Below are 20,374 nucleotides of genomic sequence, written 5' to 3' on the forward strand. Positions count from 1 at the left end.
TGGCCCCCGCGGGCTGGAGGGGCTGGGACGGTACCTCCCTCCCTTCCCTTCCCCTCCACGCCCCGGGGCAGCGCCGAAGGCAGCGGCGGCGGGCGGTGGCCGCGGCCCTCACGGAGCGGTGGCTCCGGGAGCGCCCCCCAGTGGCGGGGTGCGGCCGCGCCCCCCCGCGCCCGAACAAAGGCGGCGGCGTCAGTGTCGCGCCCTGTCGCGATAGCGGGGCGGGACGGCTGCGATAGCCCCCGGGGGCAGGAACGGGCGCTTGTGGGGAAAAAAAGCTCGTCAGTGCAGTAGCTATTGAGCGGTACTACATTCGCCGGGCTTGGAAAGCTGGAGGCCAACGTTTTCCTCCTGGAAGTTCAGGAATTCTGTGATGTGCGTGATGTTTCACGTTGCACATTCTGTATTTTATTGTACAATACGCTTGTGGCAGAACAAACTATTCTCAAATAGAAGCTTTTTTTTTTTTATATAAGTTTCCTAGAGCTTTTGGGTTGTTTGCACTCGGTCTAAGGCAACCAGAAACCCCTTTTTCTAAGGGAAATCTTTGCCGTGTAACATCCATCCTGTCAGCAGCTACTCACCCAGAATACCAAATCCTCAGCTTTATGCATAGTAGGATGCTAAAGATTTTCAAATGAACGTAATTTTGCATGTGACTTTGTTTAATTTTGCTTTAATAACACCAGCGAGATGATATTTGGAAATGCCATGTGTCTCAACAAGCCAAATTGCTAGACAAATTGATTTTACTCTAATTTGATAACAAGAAATTGCCTCTGAAGCTGAAATTTTGCCTACCCAGTTACTAAACCAGGTTAACATACAGGTAAATTATAAATGTCTAAAAGATTTAATTTAAACCAGAATAGATGCGAGCAGTAGAACTGTGATATTAGTAATATTTTGTGTATATTGCTTTCTAGTGCACCAGGTTGCTCTGTAGGTTTATGGGAACAGCTTATCCAGTCCTCTTGGAAGGTTGGATGTTGTTAGATTGGAAGATGCTGACTTCAGTCTTTATGGCAACAAGAGTTTTCCAGAGCCTTGGCAAGGCTGGTGAATCCTTAGTGTGGTTGAAAACAGGACACGGAAAAGCCCCTGTTTACATCCTTTCCCTAAACTCCGGCAGGTGATCTGCTGACAAAGCCCTGGCTGCATCTGAAAGGACTATTTTATTATTTTTTTTTCCAGAATTAATTTATCTGAGACTTATATCTTCTGTTCTTCTGGTAACAATTGCAAAAATTAAATGAAAAAATAATCACTATTTCCACTTCAATTACAGCTGGGTTTGTTATTTCTTCCACATTTTAGTGGTTTTTGCATTGTAGGCCTTTGATTCAATAGAACAAAATACTGCCTTCAAAAATAAGGAAGTTGGGTGATCAAACCATGGTCAAATCATGATAAGATGCTTCAAGAATAAGTTTACTATGTTAAATGTGCCTTTTGTTTTTGGGGTTTATTTGTTTGATTTGGTTTGGGTTGTTTTTGTTTTGGAAACCAAAAATGGCAACTGTCTCCCACTAAATGTAATTGGGGTAATTTCTTATATTTTGTATAGTATGTTCAGACTTCAATTCAGAAACTATTTAGGTTAATTTCAATATTGGCTTTACTACATCAGCCTAGACCCTCACCAGAACATGAAAAATCTCAGCTAATAAACCTTTGTTGTTTTCTACTTAGTTATCAAAGGATGGGAATGATGAAATCAGTTGTTAAAGATGTAAAAATTTCAGTCAGTCCTAGGTTACTCAACGTGTCTATGTTGCTTTTGTGACTTTTGGAGATTTTTTTTTCTGGTACTATTAGACCAAAAGATTTTCAGCATGCACCAAGCCATAGATAAGTTTCAGTGTGCATTCCCAAATTCCCAAAGTAGTCTTCCTAAATTGTTACAGTTATAAAAAAAAAATTGCTTTTTTGCAAATTTTGTAGATGTTCCCACTTTTTACATTTTCAGCATCCCATATATGCTATGACAACACAGCTCTAATATTGTAAACATTTTTGGTCATCCAGTTTTTACTAAAAATTTGTAGTTAGTAAAATATTAATGTACTGAGTGGTTTTGTACAAGCTGTATCTTGTAAGAAGCAAAAGGGGACTTGAGCTGTGTGTAGAAGCTGCTGCACTCTGATTTCTGGGGCTTTGTGTGAGCCCAGACCTCTGCCCATGGCTACAGGGTCAGAATCCAGCCCTGAGCCTCCCTCTTCCAAACCACCCCTGCAACAAAACCTTTCTATTGAAAGGAAGCCAAATCCAGCTTAAGCTGAAAAAGATACAGCTCTAGCCGAGCAAATGGTGTTCTGTGCCCACTCTGACTTTATTTGCAAATCTGATTTACAGGTTGTGGCAGTGGGTCATGTGGAGAGCTGCAAACGTACAACTACAATTGAAAAGTCCATCACCTGCTTGACAATTCTACTCTGCCATGCAGGCGTTGGGGTTTTATTTCTGACTTTTATTCTTCGGTGCTTTTACAGAGCCCCAGCATCAGCAGCTGTGGCACAGACATCTGGGAGTGTTCCTGTGCCAGTGGCAAAGCCGAGTTGTCGTGTATGTTCTGGCTCTTTAGCATGCCTGCCAGGCTCTAAGGCACCCTCATGCCACAGAAGTTTTAAAGCACATCATGACTTGTGCTATGTCTTACATAGAACTTGTGTTGGAATTCTAAACTGGAAATACTGTGCCCAAATCCTTACCATCAGATCTGACAGTCTTAGGAGCCCAGCAGTATCACTGAGTGGAGAAAAAAGTATGAGGAAGCAGAGAGTCTTACATGGAAGGAGACAGAGGAAATCATCAGGTCTAATGACCCCGATCTTTCATTTATGCTGGTGGTTTATATTCTGTGCAGGGCAAGGAGTTGCTCTGTAGCTGTCACTTTCACTACTGGGAAGAAATGATGTGCAAAGAGGTAACAGGTTTCACATTGCAAACAGCAACACTCCTCTGTTGGCATGGTCACTCTGAGAATTTGTTTCCTTTGTGTGCTGGGTGAGTAAATACCTTCCTGTGGTACCTGTGAGAGGATCGGTCCCTTCCCTCTGTGCAGGAGCAGGATGTTAAACACCAGCCACTGTGCCTTGCCTGAGGTGCTGGCAAGTGGACCCAAACCATCAAGGTGTGACCACCTCTGGCTCATGTCACAAGTTGGTTTTGACTGACAGTCACAAACCCAAAGCTGGATATCATAAGTGACTATGCTTAGGAAGAAAATAAAATATGTTTCCCGCCAAAGGCTTATTAATTTATCAAAAATGTGCGTATTCTTAGTAGCAGATGGTCAATAATAGATGATAGATGGCCTCCTCTGTGTAAATGAATGGCTGTAATTCACTTGAGGGGATCTGCTGATGTCATAAGCTGCCAGAGTGCAGCTTGAGTGATTTATTAACAGCTGCAGAAATCCTAGGCTGAATTACATCCTTGTATTCACTCAGGGTCTGCAGATTTTTATTTATAAAATGTGTAGGTTTGAATTTCTTGATGATCATAGGGATCTCTTCTATGACTCTAATACAGGGGCACAGTGAAGAAATGCTGATTATAAAGGCTCAGGTACCTGTCTATGATTAAAGGCAGATTTTCTTCACTGCTGCATATCAACATCATCACTTTTCTTTATTTTTGAAATCAGCTAATCAATATCTGTAGAGGTTTACGTAAGTCCTGTTTTGGGGTTTTTTGCCCCCTACCATAAAATACAAATGATGTCATTATCTTCAGGTACAGGAACCTCTCTCACTCAATGTTGTAGTCACAGCCTCTGCGCACCTTGGGCTGTGTCCAGCACAAAAAGCTGGGACAAAGTTGAGAGCAAAATGGAGTTTAGCTGTAAGTGGTTATTATCTCTAGTAATGACTGGGTTTTGCTGTTTAGAAAGAAGGCAAGAGACATAGAAGGCTAGAAAAGGTGCCTGGAAACCAAAAGTATTTTTGTACAGGGAGGAGACTCTCCCTGTTCAGGGAGAAAGCCTTCCTTTCTTCCATAAAATTCTTGAGTGGTGAAAATAAAAATGTTCTGAATATGTATCCTAGATTTGTCACACCCTTCTAACATATGAAAGCAACTGAAACAATATTAATTTCAATTCCTCCTTCTGCCTCCCCAAAAAATTGGAGCTGATTAGGATGATATTAAATCCTGTTTCTCAAACAAGGGATGCATTTCCAAAATGTAATTCGAGTTGTAGAGGAAGAGGAAAAGGGAGATGAGAATAAATTATGAAGAATTGCATGGCAGGAAGGAACAGTCAGAATTCATTTGCAAATAACTATGCACATTATGTTTGCTAAAGATGCAGAATTTCTTGAGAGTACTCACAGCAAATGTTTGGATGACAGTTAGAACCCAGTGAAAACCCTTCCAGTTTTCTCTCTTTTCTCTCTTCTCTGAGATTAGCTTTGTTTGTTGATAGTTTAGATTTCACCAGTCCTTGGAATGGTGCTGCAGGTATTGTCCTCAGCAAGGAATTCTGATTTGCTGCTGAGCAAATACTGCTTTGCTCCTCCTTTCCTTCAGCAGTGTCTGTCTGTCTGACCTGTCTCTTGTGTAAGAGGTATGAATAGAAGGATGGTGGTATTTGTACAGAAAGCAAAGGTTAGAACTTGAAGAAAAACAGGCTCCAGGTATTGTTCACAGCCTTGAGGCAAAGCTCTTTCAATTCATGATGAATTTACTAATTTCAGTAGGCCTGTTATTGATCTTAGAGTGTCATGGACAAAATCCAGTCACATCAGGGACCCACAATGGTAGATATTATAGAAATGCACAGAAAGGTATCAAAAAGGTATTTTAAATAAAGATGTGGGTTTTTTTTGTTTTGCTTTGTTTTTCCTGGAACTAAATGCTCACTTCTGGATGCTTTTAAAATTGCTTATGATTTAGTAGTATCATATCTCTGGAAACTTGACTCTCCTAGCTCAACTTCATAGGAACTGTACATACAGCAGGTGACCAGCTGGACCATGGCCAGCCCATGATTTGCAACTTCCAGGGTAGTTGTGAAAGTGTCCTCCATTTCCTCTTGAATTGTACCTGAATCCATCCCCTTCCTTTTCAAACTCAACTCAGGCTGGCTGGGGTTGCTTTTCCTTGTTTCTATGTGTCTTTGCTTTGCTTGCTTACTTTGGATGCAGTTTGTATGAAGGCTGCTATGCAAAAATATTTAGAGCTTGGCAAGTATTTTCCTTAAGCTGTATTGATCTCTGTGATTTTCATGCTTTGGAGGGAGAAATTGTTACTGTCTTCTCAAAGCTCCATTGTTACTCAGAAATTCATTGTATTGGCGTGAGTTTTTCATTTTCTTTTGCCATACCAACAAGGAAGGCTGCTAATTCTGTATTTCTCTTTATAACCAGCCTTTTCCTCCCTGCACAGACAGGCAAATCAAGAACGTGCAAGACGACAGAGTCCCAAGAATACAGAGTTTTCTCCCCATTCCTGGTTATTCTGCAAGTTCTGAGACAATTTTTTTTTCCACAAACAGCAGCAAGATGCCTGGTGCTCTCAGTCCCCCAAGTCCTCTAAAATAGAGATGAAGCAGAGGTAGTTGTTACAGCTGATGTAATCCTGAGTGGCCACCAGAAGAAACAATGAACTGCTTACTATCTCTCATGGTAAATAGCAGTTAACCAGGTTCTCCTATGCAGACTCTTTGGGCTGACTGGACCACACCTGTTAGAGGGGAGGAAGGAATTTCATTCATCCATTAGAGATTGCTGAGTCCAGAGAGATGGTATTTGCAGTTCTGTTACTGAGCAGTCTCCAGTCATGTGAACAGCAGTGGGAACATCTGTGTCAAGTGATAGAGCAAAACCATGGATTTCACCTTGCAACCTTTGTTCTTGTAAAAACCTTGGGTGGGTGCTTTTCTTTTCTTGGAGGGAGTTGTTTTGGTTTTGAGGGTTTTTTTTTTGTTTGGTTGGTTGGTTTGTCTTTAAATGTACAGGATCATGGACTATTTCTGATGGATACTGATCTGATTCCATCTGAGTATGCCGGTCAAAGTGTTATTTGTCCATCTGTATTTATCTACATTGCTTGTACTAATACACACCTGGAAAAAATAGTGTGTTTCTAAAGTGTTTGGAGCAGAAAAAGGGCAAAAAGGATCCAGAAATGTGCTTCTTAAACGTTCTTGTTGCAGATTTTCATGCACTGACACTGTTCTGCCATTATCTAATTATGGAATCTAACAGTAATTTATTCTCATCATAGCTTTTGGATTTGTTGGAGAGAGATGTGGGTATTCATCTTTCTCCCTCTCCTACCAGAGCCTCAGGCCTTTGGCTTTTCCTGATGGAGGATGGTTCTCAAGCGTTTTTTTTAGCTGGGTTTTGTTTTGGTGTTTTGTTGTTTTTTTTTAATTCATGGGATGCTCAGTGCTTTTATGTTCCATCAGCACTTAAGAGTTACCTCACAGAGAGCACTGGATGCACATGCAAATCATGTATCCCTTCTGACATAAACCACACAGGCACTTTGCCAAGAGTAAATCCCATGAGAAGGGCTGTAAATCAAGCACGATGTTCTCTTTTCCCTATGGATACCTCAAGCCTCAGCTATTGTTTCCAGAGAGGCTGCCTTACCCAGCAATGGTGCAGTAACATGGATAATTTGTGCACTTGTAATTTTGACTTTATATCCCAGGGCTGGCACAAGAATTTCTCTCCTTGGGAAAAAAAAAAAAAAAAAAAAAAAAAAGAAGAAATGAAAAGGGAAAATAAAAGGAAAAAATAGAGTATTTCTGTCAAGTGGCAAAAAATGAGTTGAGTGCATCTCTGCAGCATTTCCATTGAACAAAATGGAGTTTACTTGTTCACTACTTGCTCAGAAAGGGAAATAATGTCTTCTACCATGTGATTACACATTTTGGAAGAATGTAAGAGGTTAATTTAGGGGATGGCAGGAAGAGGACTTAAAAAAATTCTGTTCATTTTTGCTTCATTTATGTATTTTGGGTAAGAATAAAAAATCTGAGCTGAAGTAAGTTTGGACCAGATAATCTATCAACACCTGCAATAGTGGAAAATGTCTCAGGATTTAATATATGCAACTGCTGAGCATATTTTTTTCTTGCATGTCTGTTACATTGGAGGCTTGCATCTTATGGAGGCAGGTTTGAGAGCTGTTTGGAATGAAGCCAGAAAAAATCTCTTTTAAAGCCAGCCAATTTTTGTTAGACATTTGGACACAGTACCACCTATCAGTTATGTGGGAGAAGCCACTTTGGTTTTATTTGATGTTGAAAGACATACAGGAGTCTTGGTGTTCCTCTGGTGATTCAACTCTTGAGTGCAATGTATCTGCTTTGCTGTATCGCCCTTACAATTCTGCAGATGGGAGTGTCACACCATTTTACATGCTGTTGGCCCTGAAACTATTTGATCAGCCTCAGGAGAGGTTCATGAAGGTCCAAGGCAATTTCACTCTGTAGAGGTGGAATTGTCAATGACTTTCCCTTTGCTTTTTCAAAATCATTATCCATTTAAGGTGCCAAGCTTAGGCTGATTGAGAGAGATTGTTGCTCTGCTTTTTTGGCAATCAGAGATCACTGTAAAATGTCACAAAGTGGGCACCTATGTCTCTGTCTGCTTTTCAAAATTTTGGTCATAATGGACAGTTGCCTACTTTGTTCATGTAATATTGAATTCTGCTAAAGTCTCTGTGATAAATAATTTGTTTACTCAGAGTGAAAAAAAATAGATAATTTGTCTGTGCTTACTTTTTAGGCTTTCCCTCAGTGTGCTTGTGATAAGTATGTGTATCTCAGTGCAATGGAATTACAGATTTGATAAGATGTCTTCCCTAAGTATGATAGAAAGTCTTGCTGGACTCCAAAGAGCAGTGTAGTAAATCTGCCTCAGTTATTATCACTTTAGGAACTGTCATAATTGACCTGCTTCCTTGTGGCTGTAAAGCACATTGAAATATGTTACTGTAAAAAGCCTTTTCACTCTCCTCTCAGCTCTGACTGGGACTAAAGCATGGAAAAAAAAATAAAATTGGTTACTGCCATGGATGTACATGGAGGAGGCTTAATGCCTCTCTTCTAAGGTATGGAAAGACTGTGTTATTCCTGGAAGCAGAATGGAAGGCAAGAGATGGAAATTTTTTCTGTACTCATTTTTTCATACAGGCAAGTGAGAAATTACCCACACATCTGGACTGGGCTTTACCTTGGCAACAAGGGATTTTTTTGGCTTGACAGGGTTTGGTTGTTTTCTGGTTTTGTTTTTTTGGTTTTTTTTTCCTCCTTTATGGACTCCATCCTGATGACTTTGGCATTTGTGTGAAACCGCAGTGGTAGATGCAAGAGGCAGGATTGCAAGCTCTGAAGTTGGTGAGTGGGCTGGTACTTTGAAATCACAGAAGGATAGAATCAGAAAAGAAGGGATGTAATGTGTTCTAGACATTCCTGCCTATTCTTCTGACTTTGTTTTTCTGCAGACAGCACCTTCCTCTTGGTCAGTCTCAGAAGCTGTCTGTCTGCTTTTCTTCTCAGTTGTAACACTTCACTAACAGTTTGCAGAGGGAGCATAATGGAAACACAAAATCCTTTGCTGGAAATGGTGCTATTAGAGGGTAGGGAAGGGCTGGGATGACAGATTGCTCAATGCAGTTCTAGTTTTGCATGTGAAACGTTTCACTAATCTCCTGTCTCCCTCTGTTATTTCATTGTCTTTCTAATCTTCTTCCTTACACCCTATCAGTAAGTTAATGAAGTCTACCCCAAAGGTTTGCTCTATGACTTAAGGGTGTTTGAAAAGTGCATTGCAGTGAAGTAAAAGATCCTCCTAAAATTCAGCATTTCACATCTTCCTCATTTCCCTTTATTTAGAGGAAGAATGAACTTGTATCCAGCTTTCTAGATGAACTAGAAAAAAAAGTTCATTTTGATTTGCTGTAACTTTCTGACATTCCTCCTCAGCCTTCAGACAGAAATAACCATGGTCATGGCAGTGCAGTCATAGGTCTTGCAAGACGAAGGCTGATTGGCAGTTTTGGCTTTCTTGAAATATCTGTGGGTTTTGAAGACCTGGATCAGCTTTCTAGGAGGGTGTAGTTTCACCAGCAGCAGCAAGGAGGGCCCGGTGTGGAGATACTGCTTTCATGAAGTGTTGACAAAGATGGAGCCTGTGCTCCAAGACTGAGGGCACGTCTGGCTCACATGATTCAGGGTGCTGAGTCTGTAGCTGAAGGCCAGTCACTTAAATGCCAAACCCATTTACTTCTTTGAAGAATTCCAAGATGCCTCTGAGGGGAGGTAGAGATAACAGGGAAATCTGGCCAGTGACACACCAGGATAAAAAAGGAGTTTTCCTGTTAATGGTAGAGTTAGTGAGAACATGGATGGAGTGATCAGAGAAGATGCTTGCACACATATCTACATAAAACAAATCAGTTTTGCTTCTCCTGCTTTGCTGACCATTCTCATTCCCATCATCTGAATGCAAAAGAACATCTGATGATAGGGGAAATTTCTCTTGATTCTTTAATATTGATGGGAGCCCCCTTTTTCTTTTAAGGAGCTCTGGCTTTTCTAGTCAGTGTTTTTTCACACAAAGGTGAACATGATGTGCTGTCATGTCAGAAAGCTGCTTCCAGCATGAGAGGTCATATCTGCCTGACCAGCCGTGAGCAGGGAGAGGCTGTTCTCTCTCTCAGGGGCTCAGAGCCCAGTTTATCAATACAGCCTTTTTCACATCCCAACTACTCTGGAAAAATAGCTACTTGCTGGCAGCTAATAAATGATTAGTCCCAAGAAAAGGCTGCTAGGTTCAAATGGCATGACATGGTGACATGGCAGGGGGATGGTAGGGAACAGCTGTCTACGTGGCTGCAGGATGCAGTGACTTTTCAGGGAAAGCTGAAGTCAGTGGGAAGGCCTTGGTTTCACTGAGGAACCTTGAGGGTAAGAGCAATGTCCTATTAAATGTCAAAGTAGTCTGATAGACTCTGTCTTATGAACAGAATTCCAGGCTTGAGATCAGGCATTAAGGACTGCCTTGTGTTCCTGTGCATAAAGGGCACTGTGTGTAAGGCCCAGCTGCCAAAGATGTTGCTGCATGTGCAGTGTTGTGCTGAATGCAGAGATTACTGCACCTTCACAGCAAACCCTGAAGGTTTTCCTCAGCTGCCTCAAGAAATACAGCAACTTTATTCTTTGCTTTGAAATAGCTTCTGTGCTGAAACTGAGAAGTACAGAAAAATAACCTTCCTTTTTCCAGTCCAGCTTTGCTTTTGGTAGTGAGCTCCTCTCCTCAAGAAAGCCTTAGACCTGGTATGTAAGAGCAATGTCTTTAATGGACTCCATGACTGAAATCAAAACTTGTTCTTTGTTATAGCTCCCAAAAAGGTCTTAGTCTTCTTTTTATTATTGTTAAATAATATAAATTCACTTTAACTTTTTAATACTAACACCTAACATCTGATACAGGTATACTTTTGGTTTCTGCTATCCTTTTTTGTCCAGGAAGTATAGATACACAGACCAGATCAATGTTTTCAATTATGTTTTGTTTGTTGGTTTTGTTTTTTTTTAATATTAAAATAATCTCCAGGATTCTAGCTTGCAAGATCCTACCCTGCCTTAGCTTCTTTGTGAGGCTTCAGTCTGTGTATGATCCCTGGTCTACCAGTCCTATTATATGCCGTAATAACCATTAGACTGTTCTCTAGGCTTTCATCCTTTTCATCCAGTACTCATCCATTAGCTGTAGCAGGCAGAGCTTGTAGGACAGGGTTGGCCAGCCTCACCATCCTTGCCCCAGAGAGGCCACTTCCCTGTGAAGCCCCCTCCCCCAGGCATTGTGTCAGAGCTGCTCTGACCATCTGGCCATGCTCGGGTTGGGCAGTGGACACCCCTCGTGAGGCTGCTGCATCTTTGAACCTGAACTCTTTGTGTGGATTTGAGGCTGTACCTTCTGCATTCACACAGAAATGCAGACACTTTTGCATCTTCTTCCAACTGCTTTGTGTTGGGGATGGAATTTTAGGTTACACATTTGACAAGCAAGCAGCAGTAATCTAGTTACAGTCCCTGTTAAGCTTTTAAAAGCCAAATGGCCCCTCCTAACTGAGAAGTCATCAGTGTAGAAGCCAGAAATTTGTTACTTAAGCTAGACAGAAAAAAAAAGAAAAAAAAAATCCAAAACCTCTCTTAGCTGTTCATTTTTTCCTCATATGCTTGTTTACTCAAGGCAGAAAAATGTGTTTGGTTAAAATACTAGTAAATGGAATTTCCAGGAGGGGCTCTACTTTTGGTGTATTTTTCATCAGCATTTTGTAGCTAATGCCTAAGTGCTGTGCTACTGAGTTGTTCTGCTAGAACATGTCCTAGCCCATATTCCTCTCTGCTCCATTAAGGAAGGGAAACTCCACAGGTCATAGGCCAGTAACCTATTGATTCATGATATCAGACAGATGCTATAGAGCAGGCATTTTGCAAAATCCTGCTGCCTTAGTCTAGCTGTTCAGCTCTCTGTTTCTTGTTGTGGAAAGTTTTCTCATATCTCATGGGCCAGATGATCTGATTTTTATGTTAATTTTCAGTTTCTTTTCAAGTAAAAGGTTTTCTGAAGTGGAATTTTTCTGAGGAAATATGTTAATGTTCTGTGTCTCTGTAACCTCTTGCGGTGAGATGGTAGGTATAGACAGGACAGACTGACAAGGCCATTTTTGTGGGGGCAAAGCACAGAGTCAAGCTTGCTTTCAAACAAGGGATTGCTGGATCCTTGTTTGCTCTCCTGCTGTTAGCTCTCTCTTATTTATAAGTCTGTGCTTAGTCCTCATATTTTGGGAGAGAATTGTGAAAAAGGTGATTCATCCCTCATGATGCCTGACACCCACTGACTCTCTGGAGCCTGGATAGTTTGTATACCCTGTACAAACTTGGGTGACTGCATTAGTTTTGTGGCTTCCTGTGGTCAGCATTTGATCCTTCTGGGTCATCTCTGATTCCCTTGACTGTTGAAATACTGACATGCTCAGGCATTGTGGCAGGGACACATATGTTCTCTAATGGCCTTGGCAAAAGACACTAGTAAACTTGGCTTAATAAACATGTCTCTCATGCTCCTCATCTCAAAGTGAATTGAGAATTGTCAGTTTTTCTGTCAGCTTCTCCTCAGTGCTAGAGCCATTTCAAGGTAATAGTGAGACCACTCAGGCCATGCCATCTGCAAGGTGTTGAATTTCTTGTTTGGGTTTGTTTAGTCAGCTATGCATTATCCTACTTGCAGGACATAGGGCTGGACACAGATGAGGTCACCACTGAGCTGTCAGGAATGAATTTAGGTTAGGAATTTGGAGAAAACAGCAGTCTATGCTTGTGCCACCTGAAGGATTTCACACAAACTCTGTGTTCTTCACACTGCTTGTGCCTCAGGATTAGCATGAGCTTCAAGAGTCAATGGGCAGAGTGTTTTCTTCAGGAAACAACTATTTGTGCTGTGGAATTTTTGCTGGCTTCTGGATTTCCAGATGAAATGTGATGCATGATGTCCTAAATGGGTTGATTCCTGGTTACCTGGAGAAGAGGAACTGATACTGCTGGCTACAAGACTGTCTGAGGTATCTGGGCTAATAAATCACAAGGCAGGTGCCAGAAAAGGATCTAGGGCTTTCCTTGGAAATTAATTTCTGATGAAATGTTTTTCCCCTATCAGGCTGGTACCCTAATGGATTGACTTTCATATTTTGTGCATATACTTGTTTTCCTGAGTCCTTAAAAGTGCAAATGCCTGTGTGTATGCATTTGTCCAAAGTTTCCTAATGCTCTGAACACTGGGGACTTGGACATACTGCCTTCTGTGGAAAGCTGGTTCTTGTAATAAGTTCAAAAATTGTATTCTGTAACTACTTAACATTCTCCAATATTTAATAGGAGGATCCTGTTACCCTCCACAGGCTGTGAGCTTAGAAAACTGAGAACTGAATAGAGACCAGGAATTGTCCCAGTACTGACCTTCTGACTACCCATTTCTTGCTCACTGCCCCAAATTACTTCTTTTCTATAGTAGAACAATGTGATGATCTTACTTTCTCTCTATGTTTCTGTAAGGGCAAAAAATTTACCAGGATATTTTAAATTAGCTCTTAATAAAGCCTTTCTGATTTATTGCAGACTCTTCTGGAAAGTTAAGCCTCACATAAAATCCTGTAGCAGTGATTTGGAAATTTAATTATGTTTTTGCTTCACAGGTTATGAAAAAAAATTTCATTGTGAGGGAGGAGAAGAAAGCTGAACTTTTGAATCAGTCTCTTGCACTGAGGAAGGCCAGCTAGAGCTAGGTTCATGAATAAAACTTGTTTTTATGGAACAACGTTTCTAAGCAAAGGAAAAGACAAACCATAACTGAGATCTAGCATTCAAGGAAACTCTTGAGGCCAACATCAGCAAAACATTTGGTTTATTACCACAGCCTGGGAACAGTTATACTGATGTAAAATAACTGAGCCAAAGGAATATTACCATTTATTACCTCTGTTATGACTGCTAAGTGTTAGTGCGCACAATTGTCCATTCTGGGTGGTGATGAGGATGCACGGGCAGGACATTACCACCATCTCTAGTCAAACCCATGAAAATCCCTCACCACAGAGTATTCACGTGGAGGAGTTGCTGATGCTGCTTTCAGAAGGAAGAATGAGTGTCAGGGCCTTGATGTGTCCCTTTAAGAGCAGATCTTTACCCTTTTCACCCCTTCTATGCCATTCAGCTAGTGCCTTTTAAATGCTTTATTCTAGCCTTATATATTTACCTACAGCCACACATCAAAATCAATACCTTCTCTTTAGAATTCATTTGATACATTACAGTACTGGAGAGAATTTCCAGTGGGAACACTGGGAAATTGGAGATTACTTATCAAGTAAATATATGAGGTCTGGTGCCAGAAGGCTGTTCTGGTTTCGTAAGTACAATTTAATAATTTTTTGGTTTTGTGTATGTCAAAATCATAACTGAATATTTCTTGCTTGTGATTCTAAAGAAATTTGACTGAGATGCTTTTTTCTTTCTTTTCTCTCAGCAGCAGCTTCTAGAGTCTTTCCATTCTGGTTGTGGAAAAACCTGGTGTAATGAAGCTGCACAAGACCAAATGCATCCCCTGTCTTGGTCCCCTGGGTCATCAGAGCTCTTCTTTGCTTTGTTCCTCCCGATGCTTAATCCAACCTGCTGTGCGAAGGAGGCTGCTCTAATTGTGTTTGCTCACTACACAAATTTTTGTGGTAAACAAAGGTTTTGCCATACTTTTCATTATGCTAGAAATCTTAGCAAAACCCTTCCTCAACTAATGACTTTTTTTCCCCCAACAATTTGGGTCTAGCTGTTAATTTAACAAATAACGGCGTTGCTCTTTTCTTTTAGCACCCTCTAATAAAACAAGAGTAAATTACTGACTGACCTACTTACTGGGATTGTTTAAATAATCCTCAATATGGCAGTATAATTTGATGCCTTAAAATACAGGGCATACAAGTTGCAATTTAAAATAAGAAATATTGGATATTAACACAAGTGGGTATAACAACATAGTAGCTTGAGGAATATTATGTTTTGTATCTATGGTTCCCCTCCCTTTTTTTATTCCTTTCAGCAACAGCATTTTCTCCTCTCTTGTACATGAATGAGTTCCTGGGTTTCTGAATGAATATTTCACCCATCTCTGAATGGTCTGGAGCTAAACTAAGATATATGTTTTCTTTGATAGGTAGTATGTTTTAAAGGGAGAAAAAAACTGTGTGCTTGCATGACACCATTTTTTGCTTTGTGCATTCCTTGTGCATCTCTGAGCATTTATGATGGCCCATTTAAAGAAGAAGAAAAGTCTTTCAGTAATAGGGGGGAATCACTAAGACACTACATTTTCTTTCTTAAAAAGGTGATGGAAATGTTTCAAAGTCAGTAGCCAGGCAATTTTCTTCCCGATTTAGCAAAGTATTGTACTTAATTATACCTAAAAAGCCTTTTGTGTTACAGATCCATGCCTTAGAACTGAATCTCAATTTTTTAGATCCAGAATGTTGTAAGCATATAACCATATTTGTCTGTTTGGGACCATTTCACAGAATAACAGAATGGGTCAGGTTGGAAGAGATCACAGTGATCTGATCAAACCTTCCTGCTTAAGCAGGGCCATCCCAGAGCACATGACACAGGATTGTGTCCAGATAGATTCTGGATATATCCAGTAAGGGACATTACACACCCTCTCTGGACAATCCAGCATGTGATCACCCACACAGGAAAGAAGTTCTTCCATGTGTTCAGATTGTACTTCCTGTGCATCAGTTTCTGCCCGCTGCCTCTTTTCCTATTGCTTGGCTCCCTCCTCTTGGCACCCTCACTTCAGATACTTATTAACAATGATGAGGTCTCCTCTGAGTCTTCTCTTCCTGAGGCTGAAGGCCCAGTTCCCTCAGCATTTCCTTGTAACTGAGATGCTTCAGTCCCTTAATACTCTTTGATGCCCTCCACTGGACTTGTTCCAGGAGCTCCATGTCTCTCTTGTCCTGAGGAGCACAGACCTGGACACAGGATTCCAGATGTGCTTCACCAGGGTTGAGTAGAGGGGCAGGATCACCTTCCTTTGACCTGCTGGCCATGCTCTTCATAATGCTCCCCAAGATCCCATTTGCTGCCTTGGCCACAAGGACACTTGTGGTCAGGGACAGCTTGTTGTCCACCAGGATCCGTGAGTCCTTCTCCACAGAGCTGCTGCCCAGCAAGTTTCCTCCAGCCTGTCCTGGTGCATTTCTTTTAGTGATAATTAAGATATGAGGAAAAGGTACTGTCTCCTCAGAATTCTCTGCTGAATTTTCTTTTTAGTTGCTGCCTTCCTCCTATTATGTTGATTCCGATCCCTATATTATAAAATTTTAACCTACTACTGCTTGCCTACAGAAGTAATTATCAACTAACTTCAAGTTTCATGTATGACAGAGTTTCAGTTCAAATCTTGACGAGGATGGATCTCCTTTTGATTTTTGCTGCACAGGTGTGGCAAGCTCCCAGTGGTCTCTGAGAGACCTTCAAGGCAGTTGTATTCATTGTGATTCACCCTATTTTATAATAGAGTTTGGGCTGAAGATCCTGAGCATGGCTGCATTTCAGAATTGCTGAATACACGTCCTGGTCGTCACTTTGAATAAATTATTTTATTGCAATCCCATGAGTAATGGGATTTCTAATTTCCACTTTGTTGCTTAACCAACTTCTTAGGATTTGGGCCTTTGTGTAGATGTCACTGAAGACTTACAATAAGTGTGGTTACTGGCAGACTAAAAAATGTTGCAACTTCAGCTGTGCAGAAGCCTCTGCTCATACATACAGCCTTGGGTTAAACAAGGACCATTTATACACAATTAGGAATCCTCTCTCTATGGGTTTATTTGATTTCTGTCCTAACAAGGACAAGTGCCAGACATTAGAAAAAATTAATGTCTGATCCAGCATACTTCATTCTGCTAGAAGAAAGGTTTTATTGAATTAGAAAGATCTCTATGGGAAACTGAGAAAACAGAGCAACTCAGAGTGGTTAGAAAAATGTGTCAAACCTATCTTAGCAACTTTCAATAAAGAACTGGGAACATCTGGATTAAAATGAAATGCTTGGTCACTTCATTGTGTGTGGAACAAGACTAAAAATTACCTAGTGACAGTACTCAGCTACTGGTTCTAACCAGGCATTGCACTTACATTCAAACAGGACAATGAGGGAAAAAAAAAGGACTCAAGCAAGAGGAACTTGGCCATGCTACAGAGGTGTGATAACTATCTGGTAGTAGTTGAAATACTTGAAGAGAGAAGTTGTGGAGCCAGGTTTGTTTACCAGATGTCTTACAGTGGAATTAGAATACAGCTTCTCTTGCCTAATTTTCAGACCTATGTACTACTGTCATGTTGTCTAGGAGACTGATGAATTACCTCACAAAGAAAGTGATGAAAGCATTGTTATGGCACATGTAAGACTGGACTGATAAAGCAGTAGACCATATTGCAGGAGCAATTGGATATTGACCCTATATGGGGAAGGACTCAGTAGATGCAGCAATCTTTATTTTAATAGTGGAGACTAGGATAGAAGCAGAAAGGAGAAATTAATAAAATCCATGTGATGCCACTCTGCTGCATTTCTCCATCTGCTTGGCATCACAAGTGTGTAGTCAGCATTATTGGCAGAGGCTTATTCTAACACCTAATTCTTGTTCAGTGAGAGGCACTACAACATTTGCTAAATAAAAGTGCCAAAACTGTGCAAAAATTGGAGGGAAGAATGAAGTGCAGTAGATTCTTTGCTTTAACAAACACTTCTTGCCTGCTCTTTCCAATCAATTTATTCTGCTATATGATCACAGAGGGATCATTGTTAGTTGTTCTTATAGTAAGCACTGCAAAGTATGTTAAATTTTTGACATTCTCTCTCCCTGTGTTTGCCTTCAGGAAAACTCCATGGAGGTATTCAAACTAACTGCAGAGTAGCAGGTGTAAATTAGCCTCTATGAATCTTTCTGCTGCATATGCTTCAGGCATTTCAGGATCTGGGCTGGCTCTTTTTATACTCCATGCTATGATGACATTGGAAGCCCACCAGTTTTCAATCTCCACATTGCTGTAAGTGAGGTTTTCCCTATGGCATGACCAGTTTGAGCTGGGTTGTGCTCACCTGTTTGGTGTTCCATGGTGAATGTCTGGTATTTGTTTTAGCACCATGAGGTGCTGGAAAGAGACTGCAGAATCCTTCATTGCATCAGCCTTTCTTATGCAGCGGGGTGGCTCTAAATCTAATAGACACATCAAATGAGAAGTGTTTCTTCAATTTGGGAAGAAGGGTTGAAAGAAAAAAGGAGTAGAGGATTTTCTCAGCAGTACCAGGAGCAGAATTTATCCCAACACTTGCATGGCCTACTAAGACACGTTCCTTCTTAATTTCCATTCCAGAGGTCATCAGGTGGAAGATCACGTCTCTCAGAGGGAAAACCTGCTCTGAGACACTCCTTCCAAAGGGTTTGAAAGGGTGTGGTTGTATGTGCAAGTCCCAGCAAGTGCCAGTTGCACTTCTTTACCTGGCTGGAAACCCTCTTGAAGACTTCAGTAGTAAGGCAATGTTCTGCCTGAGAGGGAGCAGGCAGAGAATGCAGTATTCATAGTATTTAGAAGTTTTTCAGGGCTGTGGACAAGATAAATTAATGCTTTGGGAACCAGAGAAGAAATGCAAGGGGAAAATAAACACAAATTAAATAGTCAAGAGACTATGGTTTTATGTTTAGTCTGGAAACTTGTCAGGATGTCCTGTGGGTTCATTATGGCTCCAGTGCTCCCATTATATCACACTACAGTCTAATCAAATAGTGTATATAATTCTCAGGACACTTTAATGGACCTAAACCTGTACTTCTTCTGTTGTTTTTCTTTTGGGCAGGCTTTGTGAATAAATTGCGAGAAGAGATGTTTCCTTTTGAGCCCCTTGTTTTGTACTAGCAAGAGAAGGCAGCTTCCTTTATTGCTCAACAAAGAACAGCTCTGCAATGAAATGTGTGTCTTGACAAATGAAAAATATGCCCTAGCAAGGAATTGCTCCAATCAGATGGGGGTAGGGAAGACATTCCCATCGCCACATGGACCTAGGGGCATCAAGGCAGCTGGAGTCAACAGCTACATTAGGCAAGATGTTTGTAAGGGCAACATCTCCAGGATGAACATAGGAAGAAAGCTTGGACTGTGCAAATCATTTTGTCCAACAGATGAAGCTCTAAAATGTTATTGGAGCATCTGAAAAAGGAAGATAGTTTCTAAAATCAGGAGAGATAAAAGTGTTTTTCCAACCCACAGCAAAGCAAAAGATTTTTCTGACCCACACTTGTCTTCCTGAAGTAGCCAGTATGAAACCTTGTGCACATGGCTTCTAAAAGCCTTGGAATCTCAGTGCCTGCTAGTTTGTGGAGATGAAACAGTGTTAATTGGGTAGCCTTTAAGAATCTGGCATGGTGTCAAAGATGATCTTCAGTGTGTTCTGAGGGAAATTTGGGTTTGCTGAGATCTAATCTCTTTTGCTCAATAGTCCAGTGATGTCATTTAAGAGATGAGAGGAAATGAAGAGTGTTTGGTCTTTGTGCTGATTTTGTTGGGGTAGAGTTAATTGTCTTCACAATAGGTAGTGTGGGTCTGTGTTTTGGATTTGTTCTGGAAACAGCTCTGAAAATTCAGGGATGCTTCAGTTATCATTGAGCTCTTCTTACACAGAGTCAAGGCCTTTCCTGCTTCTCACACCACTCCACCAGCGAGGAGGCTGGGGGTGCACAAGGATTTGGGAAGGCACACAGCCAGGACTGACCAAAGGGATATTCCAGACCATACAGCACTGTGCTCAACACATGAAGCTGGGGGAAGAAGAAGGAAGGGCTGGATGACATTCGCCTTCCCAAGTCACCGTTATACAAGACTGAGCCCTCCTTTCCTGGAAGGCTGGACACCTGCCCATGGGAGGTGAAGTAATCACTTGTATTGTTTTGTTTGCATGCACATGGCTTTTGCTTTCCCTATTAAACTCTTTATCTCAACCCACTTTTACCCTTCTGATGCTCTCCCCCATCCCATTGTGAGGGATTGAGTGAGTGGCTCTATCTGTCTGAGTTGCCAGCTGGTGTGGAACCATGACAGTCTTAGATCCAAAAAGATATTTAATCTAAGAATTGGGAGGACAAGCCACAGGATCCACAAAAATTATGTATGAGTTTTATATAGTCCAATTTTCAGAAGAATATAATTTTACATCTTGACAGTTTGAGATTTTTAATCTCCTCCAAAAATCCTTGCTTCAGTATTGTATCTATTTGTACTTTTTGAATGGTCCCTGTTGATATTTCATGTTGGTAGAAAACTGGTCTTTAGAGAAAACAGAAGCATCTGGATATGAAACACTATTAAATATACAGTTCCACAGAAGATGGGTGCGCTCCACTTATTTTTAGTGCTGCTCCATTTCATCTGAGACCAGGTACTTAGCTGAGTCTGGAAATCTGTTTTCTGGGGACTGCACAAGCACAAGACTTCTGTTCTGAATGGCTGCTAGATTGCAATCTTTCTGTCTAAACAAAAAGTTGGAGATAAACAGGGAGGGAAAGGACCAGTTTCGGAGATGTGCAGGGCTGATCCTTACTATGGTGATTTGCCAACTTGGCCGTGCTGTTTCCTCAAACTGTTCAGGGGGCAGGGCAATTACCAACCTCTGCCAGAGTACATACACTGCAGCTGGATGCAGAAGTGCAACAAGTCAGGCAGCAGGCAGGACACAGAGAGAAAACATCAGTGCTTAATTTGAACTGACAGCATTTGATGCTACGCATCAGGAGCTGTAAA

The 20,374-nt window shown here is 41.1% G+C and overlaps 1 long non-coding RNA gene across 2 annotated transcripts; it reads left to right on the forward strand.

Annotated features, from left to right (window-relative positions):
• The first annotated feature begins 66 nt into the window (after positions 1 to 66).
• LOC111944329 (uncharacterized) lies at positions 67 to 19,960 on the forward strand. Of its 2 annotated transcripts, XR_015288728.1 has the most exons (5): positions 67 to 372; positions 14,046 to 14,244; positions 16,725 to 16,837; positions 17,459 to 17,629; positions 18,438 to 19,960. It is a non-coding gene; the product is annotated as an uncharacterized LOC111944329 (long non-coding RNA). The 2 variants fall into 2 exon arrangements; XR_002871253.2 differs by lacking the exon at positions 67 to 372 and having other exon boundaries at positions 11,907 to 14,244.
• Positions 19,961 to 20,374: the final 414 nt, after the last annotated feature.

The sequence above is a fragment of the Cyanistes caeruleus genome, chromosome 6, assembly GCF_971803275.1.
Source record: "Cyanistes caeruleus chromosome 6, bCyaCae1.hap1.1, whole genome shotgun sequence".
Taxonomy (NCBI): Eukaryota; Metazoa; Chordata; class Aves; order Passeriformes; family Paridae; genus Cyanistes; species Cyanistes caeruleus.